Raw genomic sequence first — 8,785 nt, 5'->3', positions numbered from 1 at the left:
TTGTGGTTAAAGTCCCTCATCTAATGGCTTGTGGTTGGAGTCCTTTGCTTAAAGAGATCTCTTAAGGTTAAAATACCTCTCCTTATAAAATGGCTCACAGTTATATTCCCTTGCCTAATATGTGAGAATATTATTAGAGTTCCATGCCCAATTGAATTTGTGAGTATTTGATTAGAGTTCCATGCCCAATTCAATTTGTGAGCATATTATTAGAGTTCCTTGCCTAAATAAATGTATGAGTATGTGATTAGAGTTCCATGACCAACTGAATGTGTGAGCATGTTATTGGAGTTCCATGCCCAATTTAATGTATGAGCATGTGAAGAGTTCCATGCTTAATTGAATGTGTGAGGATGTGATTAGAGTTCTATGCCTAATTGAATGTGTGAGAACTAGGTTAAAAACCTATGCCTAATTGATTGTGTGTATAGATCGAGTCCCTTTACTAATGAATTGGTTAAATCAGTTAAGTTGTTTGAGTTGGTTTGAGGTTTGGACCTCCTTGGCTAATGTAACAAATATGGTTAAGCTCCAAAAATTGGTAAGGTGAAAGGTTGAAAGTTCTTCACTCCATGTATCATGAATGAATTCTTCAAGATAATTGTTATGACTTCCTCCATAATTTGGCATGCTCTATAAACATAGGTATATACGTCTTCACGTATGCTTATCCTAATGTAAATATGATTGCATATGATGGTTTGACTTGGATTGAATAAATACACTATTTTATGCTTCTTGTTGAGTTACATGCTAGCGCTCTAATAGCTAACCATCTTGGTCGCTATGTCCGCATACGACATAGGGAACGGAGCATCTTCTTCTTCTTCTTCTTCTTCTTCTATGTAATGATCATGTATTCGAGTAGTTTGAGCATTGTCCTTGAAATTGTGAGCTTCTATACTTCGAAAGACAAACCTTCTATCATCACTTTATCCTTTGTCGTAGACTTGTATAAAATTGTACTTGGATATTGTCGGGGGTATATCCCGACATATTATTAACTCTAGTTTGGTAGAGGCATTGTCGATGATTGTAGACTTGGGTATATTGACTAGAGTGCTGGCATTAATGAAATGTTAGATATTGTTTAAGTTTTTACTGTTAGACTTATGTTTCCTCTATCTTATTATAAGGTTAGGATTCCCCGACCCTTGTGGTTGTTATGATGATGATTAGGTTTGGTTATTAGGACGACCTCCGGCTCATGTGGGCTTGAGGTGCCTCTATGACATGGCTCGATTTTGGGGTGTGTCAAAGTTTGAGTATCGTATACCCAAGCTCAAGAGAATAACAATGACTGAGTGTGTGGTCCACCGAACCTCTTTGATGATCAAGATGCTATTAACTAGGTCTAGAAGACTCAGGGAGCATTTATATCCTTACTTTCGATTTATACTTTTTTTGAAAAAGTATGATTTTAAGTGTTGGATGCGGAATCTTCTTATTGGTTAGGGTGAAGTATTGCTATAGGATATTAGTGTGATTTTCAACTCTATACCTGCGAAAAGTGGTTATTAGTGTATTTACTCACGAATATTTCTCATTTATTCACTCAAATCAAGGAAATGATCACTAGTGTTGAGTGAGAATGAGTGGTTTTCACCACTCATCAACACACCCAACTTAAAGCATTTGCTTTTCCTCAAGCAACATTACCTCTTCCAGTGAGACACAATCATTTATGCCCAAACTTTATGCCTCAAAGCCCATAATAACTTCAAATTTAGTCGCAACCACACGTAGCTCTATGCACATGTGCTAGGATAATTTCATTACACCCCTCATCATAAAATTCCATACTCAATGATTCACAAGACTTTAAATAGAAACCAAGCAACAACGACCAATACTTTAGAGGTGTCTCCCTTTTTACCTTAATTGAGCTATACTTTTTTTGTCTCATTGCTCGATAGGTAAAAAAAATTACCCACCTCAACTTATTCGCATGCAAAATAGGTTCAATTTCCATAGGCTTGCACCAAGTGTCATACCATAGGCTTTGAACTATATTTAATTTCCACTACAAAGAAAGTAAATGGTTGGAGATCTCAAAGGACTTTCTAAGATTGTAACATAGGTTCGGGTTAGGGTAGGACACCATTTAGGAAAAACATGGCTACACCCTTCCTTGAACATCTACATCACCCTTTACAATTCTTCCTTTTTCGACTAAGGGAAACTCTTCTTTATTTTCTTTTCCTTTGTTCACCACTTTTATTTTATTTATTTTTCTTGCAACTTACATGCAATTCATTCCTTTGTTGGATCCTTTCTTTTTCTAAACATTTGTTTTCATCACTTAGGCACATTAGGCATTTTACCAACACTTCGTGGCTCCGAACTTCCTTTCATCACTTTCACTACCCCCAACTTATGTTTTAAGCCTCAAGTTGCATTTTTAAGTTCAAGGAGGGTATGGTTCATAAGATGAATGAAAATAATGGAACACGGCTTGTAATAAGTTACCCAAAGAAAAGTCTAAAGGCTCGAAGTGGGTACTAGGGGTTACAATTATGCACAGGAAGGGTTTTTAGGCTACGTTGGGTTCCAAAATCACAAGGATGGCCTAAGGTCATTTATCCAACCACATACAATAAAAATTAGTTTTGAAAGACTAACGGGGCAAATTCTACATAACACAAGTGTACAAGAGATGAATACCAAAATCTCACCACACATGGTATGCAATATTCGCCAAGGGATTTAAAATATCGTCCATGCCCTTGATTTTTCAAAAATTTTGGACTGAGGAGGTTTCTTGTTTTCAAATAGCAATACAAAAAATTTGCTAAACCAAATCCTTAGTCTCAGATCTTGGATCAAAACGAGCTAACTATCCGTATGGCTACTCAGACTTTATCGACGGTGTACAATGTGACCCCATCTTTTAAAAAATACAATGCCACAGGTACTCATACTTCCCTTGCATTCTTGAAAGTCATGCAGTGGGTACTCAAAATTCCCCTGCATCTATGTTTCAAAACTAAAACACGATGCTTCACCATTAAGAATGTCATCAATTAATCTATCATAGGGCAAAACTAGTCATACATCACCAAGATTAAAATAAAATTAAAATTAAAAGAACACTAACAATAAAAGAAAAATATGATAATCCATAAAACATGGGCACCATCAGTGTACCCAAAAATGCAGCATTCCAAAGACACAAAAATAAAAGTGGTATCCAAAATTTCATCCCAAGACAACATCAAACAAAAATGTCCAGTAACACATAAAAATAATACAAATCTGGGGGCACCCCCAACTAAAAGAGTGCAGTGTACCCACTGCATGTACAAGCAAGAAAGAGTAGAAGGGGTCTCCTTGAATATGTATCAAGAGCTAGACTCTCCCGCTAACTCTACATTATTACCCTCAGTAGAACAATAAGAAGGGGACTCGTCCTTACTGTCCATCCTAGGTGAATGTTGTCGATGGTTGGGTTTGAGCACCTTGAAGATGCCCTTTACCCCCTTCAAAACTTCTTAAATAATTTATCTCACTTCTTCTCTCTTTTCATCATTTTCTCATGTGATTCGTAGAGGTCCCTATGTGATGAAGCTAAGGCTGAATAAGATCTCTCCAAGTAGGAAATTGTGGCTCCTTACTTCTCCTGCTTCTCCCTATATTTGTCATAGTCAGACTGAGCGACATACAAGTGATGAGTTGTGGAAGGTTCGCCTGGTCCCTAAGGCAATCTGGACACTAGCTTTCAGACCTCCATCATTTAATTTGAGATATGATCAAGGAGGTTGATTGATGAATGTCTACAAGAATCTGTGTCATCTTGGGTCGATTTGCCGGAGTCCACCTTCCACTTCTTATTCTGGCCTGGGGCACCCTAAACTTTAAATTTGAGAGGGATTATGTGGGGACCTAGGAGTACCTAGGTATTTGTAGCATACTCTTTCACTTGTGCCATCCTGCACAGCTCTGTGGTAAGGTAAGGTAGGAAAAGATGTGTACCTCCATAATTTCTAATGTACCTTTTTTCTGAATGCATAATTTTGCCCACATTCAGGGTGATGCTAGAGAGAAGACAGGTCACCATCTGATCTTGCAAGCTTATAATAATAGTCATGTATATGCATGGGCTACAGATAATATTCAGCCAAAGTCTGGCCTCAGCTATGAAGTCATTCATCAGAATGTCTCTCTTGGTAGTTTCCCAGGGAACATATTTACCAAGACATAAAATATTTTCCATCAAAGTCCTTGGCTAGCATAATTTTACATAGAATTGCTCCATTTTAGCATTTGAGAGTCCATACACCTCATTTATCCGCTCTGTCTCAAAGTTCACTTGCTTCTCCCAAATCATCTTCACTGGGTTCATGAAACAAACTACACTTAAGTTAGCATACAATTTATGCACTCAATGCTAATTAGCAACACAGGGTTTCGGGGTAAAGCATCGCGACCCTATTTGAGTGAGTCTAGCATGAAAGCTTGGGAACTTTTCCTCTACTTTGTCCAAGCTTATACCCCTTTCATGAAGTAACTTAGTCCTGTGCAAATCTGCATTGATGAGGTTCTGACATTATGGGGTTATGAATCTAGTGTTGTCAAATCCCTACATTTCTGAGGCTTAGATCCGGTCAACAATGCACTTAGGCCATCATTAGTACTATCATACAAAAATCATGCTAGATCAATTAAATAAATGCATGCAATAGTGTTATAGAAGGTTTTTGGGGAAGAGATCGATGTGCATAACTTTTTAGTTCCTACAGACATTACCCTCGGGTCTGGTGAACGCAGAGTAGTGACCGCAGTCGCGATGACACAATCGCAGTTGTCAGGACTACGATTGTGGTACCTGCGACCATATTCTCAAATTCTGCACTTCAGTTAAAGCATACAATTTTATCCCTACATTTGTGTTCTACTAGGAATGTAAGCATCAAGACTAAGTAACGCAGGCCTAGTTATCAAGATTATACCCCCAGACTCAATGAATTTAACATGTAATTCATAGGGGTATTGAATTGAACATAATGTGTACACATTCATTTCAACTATTTAAAACTTAAATTTTGGGTACTCAAGACTTCCTCATAAGTGTGTACACCAACCACAACAATAGTAAAAAATAAGCATGCATTTAGTAATAAAAGCACTATTTTAGGTCATTCTCTATACTACGAGTTCTAATCATTCAATTATATTAAAATCGAGGAAATTTAGATAACTTACTAAATTATATGATGAGCAGGATGAATTAACAGTTGGATAGGAAGTGCAAGGCCACAAATTTGAGAGAAAATTTTAGTGAATTTGGAAATGAGGCAATAGGAAAAATGGCATTCGGATGGCCTTTTCAATCTGATTCGACCGCGATCGCAGTCTTACTAACATATATGGCTTTCATGAACATGGTGGCACAAACCACGATCATGGTAACTGAGATCAAGAATCTGGTCTTCTGCATTTCCTGTTCAATCCAAATTACAAAATTCACACGTTCTTTTTACAAATTCAATCAGAATTTCTTTGAGCACCATTTTTCATGGATTATGCATGCATAAACCAAAAAAAAATCTGTTCTACCATGCATAATTAAAAAGGATATGTGCCACTAGTAGTGGCGTGATGGGTTGCCTCCCTTCGAGCACTTAGCTTAATGTCTTAACAAGACACTTCTTCCACTTTCTTTTGTGCTACCACTTAGAAGATTTGAATCTTCGTCCCAACTTTTGCTCAATATGTAATGAACGGTGGAGGGACAAAAGATTCAGATCTTCCAAGATGAGTCTTAGAATAGGTGTTAAAATGGCATGCAAGCTTCGGTCTCACCATTTTGAAGATATGAACCTTTTAGACAACTTCACATCAAACTTTCAAATTTGTTCCTTGGTTAAAAGTAAGAACATCATTACGTCATTCCTTGTACTTTAGAAGTTGATCATCTTTTCCTTTGATGGATGGGATTCCATGTGCTCCTTTGGAATGTCAAACTCCAAAATATAAGAGTCGGACTCATTCTCCCCACAATCCACCATTTTTTTGGAGGATAGATCCTTATCACATCCTCTAAGCATAATGTTGAAAGTTGTTTGAATGAGGTCTCACCCTTAATTCAAGGTTAGCCTTCTCCAAAGCATCTTCACCCCGAAATGAGCTAAAGTCCTCATATGACTCTAGCACTATTTTTTTTACTATGGCTTCTTCTCCCTCATATGACTCGGTTGATTTGAAAGTAACTGAGAAGTATTCACTACCTAGCTCATCATCGTAGCTTGGTTTCTCTTCTCAATGAACCTTCTCTTAGGAAATAGCCAAGGTTGTGCGATTTCCAAGATTGATGTTCTTCCCTGATTTCCTTTTCTTGACATTTGCTGAGTTAAACACCCTGTAAGATTGATGTAATTCTTGCGCATTCTCATCAGTTTTAGTCACCCAATCCAAAATAGTATAAAGCATTTCTCCAAAACCAATAGGTCCGGTTTGTTGCTCCTTCTTCTTCTCATCATAAGACCTATCAATCTCATAAGAAGTAGTAGCAATTTAGTTGGTATAATAGAGGTAGGGGGCATTTGGACAATCATTCCAATTTCCATCTCGACTACTATATAACGAGCACCTATACTTTCTATAGGTAGTATAGGTACAATCTCTCTTGAAGTGTGGTCCTTCATAGATTGGACATGGGTCGTCAGGATAGGAATCCTAATTACCAGCATCATACTTGTCAAAAGATGCCATAGAGAAAAATAAAAATAAACTAAAATCTACCTACAAAGAAAAATCACAAACAGATATATACAAGTTTGAGTTGAAGCAAGTAGCTAAGATTACAAAATAACTTAATACGCCAAATTGTTCCCCGACACCGGTGCCATTTTTTATAATGCTTAACTTACATGTCAATTTACCCAACTTTGGAGTCGGGGTCAAATACATGAGGAACAATGTGAGTGGCAATCAAATTAATATGAAATGATAGATACAAGTTAAATTCAAACAAATGGTACAAAAAGATAAAATGGGGGAGATAGGTTTCTACACTAATGTTTCTTTTTGGGTTTTTTCAAGTATAAACTCGGGGCTACGAATTATGAAAGTTTTAACAATTATGCACGAATCTCAAGATTATGCATTACTAAGGGAGTGCCATGTAGGAGTTAGTAATCAACATCAATTTAATAAGTTAAATATGGGTAGGCTTGGTTATAGATTTTGATGTTAGTCTTTTGACAAAACACCAAACTTTCACCCATTGATTCTTTCAAATGATGATATCCATGGTATAGTCAACCTTATATTCACCATTATGTGTAAGATAGTGAAAATTTAGCAAACTACACACATAATTATCTATCATTTCTTTGGTTTCTACAACCCTCTTTCGAGGATGATATGAATTCCTAAAGTTCACCCAAAACCCTTCTTTCAAAGATGGCGTCTAACTTACTAGAGATTGGAGATTTCACTCATCAAATCCATATGGGTATTTGGGGCTTTCACCCATCAAATCCCAACCAAAATAGCATAGAAATGATAAAACCCATAAATATGAAATACCAAATAGATGCTAACAATAACAGCCCGCACACACTTAAACCCCTATTCACACATAACCCCAAGAGGGTGATTTAGCTACATATAAGATAAATAAGCATAAATATACCTATTATCTCCACAGAAATGAATTATTGAAGATTTAACCGAATGTTACTTCAAACTTGGCTCTCCTACAATATCAATAATGGTAGTGAACAAATCTTCCACTTAGAAAGTCTCCAATGCATTTTTCACCAAATATTTATACAATATTTTCTTCTCCAAAAATAGAGGCTGTGAAGTCTAGAGCTAAAATCCTAAAAATTGTGTAAGATGGAATGTCCTTCTTGAGGATAGGGTTTGAGTCTTTTTTTAAAAAATTGGGATCAAACATATGCATTTCCAATTTCGCCCTTAGGATGAACTCCTCCACTAAGCTGCGATTGTGCAGGTATAGCTGTGACTGCTATTACACAACCGCCATTTACATCCACGACTACAATCAATTGACCATTCTTGATTTCTGTGACCGTGGTTAGTAGACCGTGACTACATTACCTGAGTCTTTTCTGTTGCAGGTCTTCAACTACACTTTTTTTTCTCTTTTTTGATCATTGTAAGCTCCAATCCATATATTTCTATATTTTCAACTCTATACCTAGAAAGAGTGGATATTGGTGCATATAATAAAGAATATGTCTCATTTATTCATTCAAATCAAGGCAATGTTCATGAATGTTGAGTAAGAATGAGTGCTAAAATCGCTACTCATCAATATTTAACTTAGCTTTGAGGACTTATTGATGTGATTAATGAGCTATTTAGTTTGTAAGTATGTGTTTATGTGTTCGGTGACATGTTTATAGTGTTTAAGGTGTAATCAAAACCAGTTAAGAATCAGAATATCTCATAGAGTTTCCATGAGTAAACTAGTGTTTCTAGCTTGAGTTTTGTTTGTTTCTAGGACTTTGATGATTTCTTTTATGTTATGGGTGTTAATTCTTATTACTTAATTCTTTAGAATATCATTGAATGCTTTAGGTGTAATGTCGGGAATAAAAATAAGTTTAAAAGAAGTTAGTAATGCAACTACAAAGTGCGGAACTTGAAGGCAAATAGAAGGAGTTAACTAAAATAAAAACTTGGGGTACTGAGGACAAGTGCATGCCTCACCCTCAGATATCTAAAATAAGTGGGTTACCATGCCCTAACAAACAAATTATAATGCATTTTCCAGTGAGGATCCGTATTAAGAGTGTGACAAACCCAAGGACAT

Source organism: Capsicum annuum, chromosome 3, assembly GCF_002878395.1.
Source record: "Capsicum annuum cultivar UCD-10X-F1 chromosome 3, UCD10Xv1.1, whole genome shotgun sequence".
NCBI lineage: Eukaryota > Viridiplantae > Streptophyta > Magnoliopsida > Solanales > Solanaceae > Capsicum > Capsicum annuum.
Note: the sequence above shows the minus strand (reverse complement) of the source record.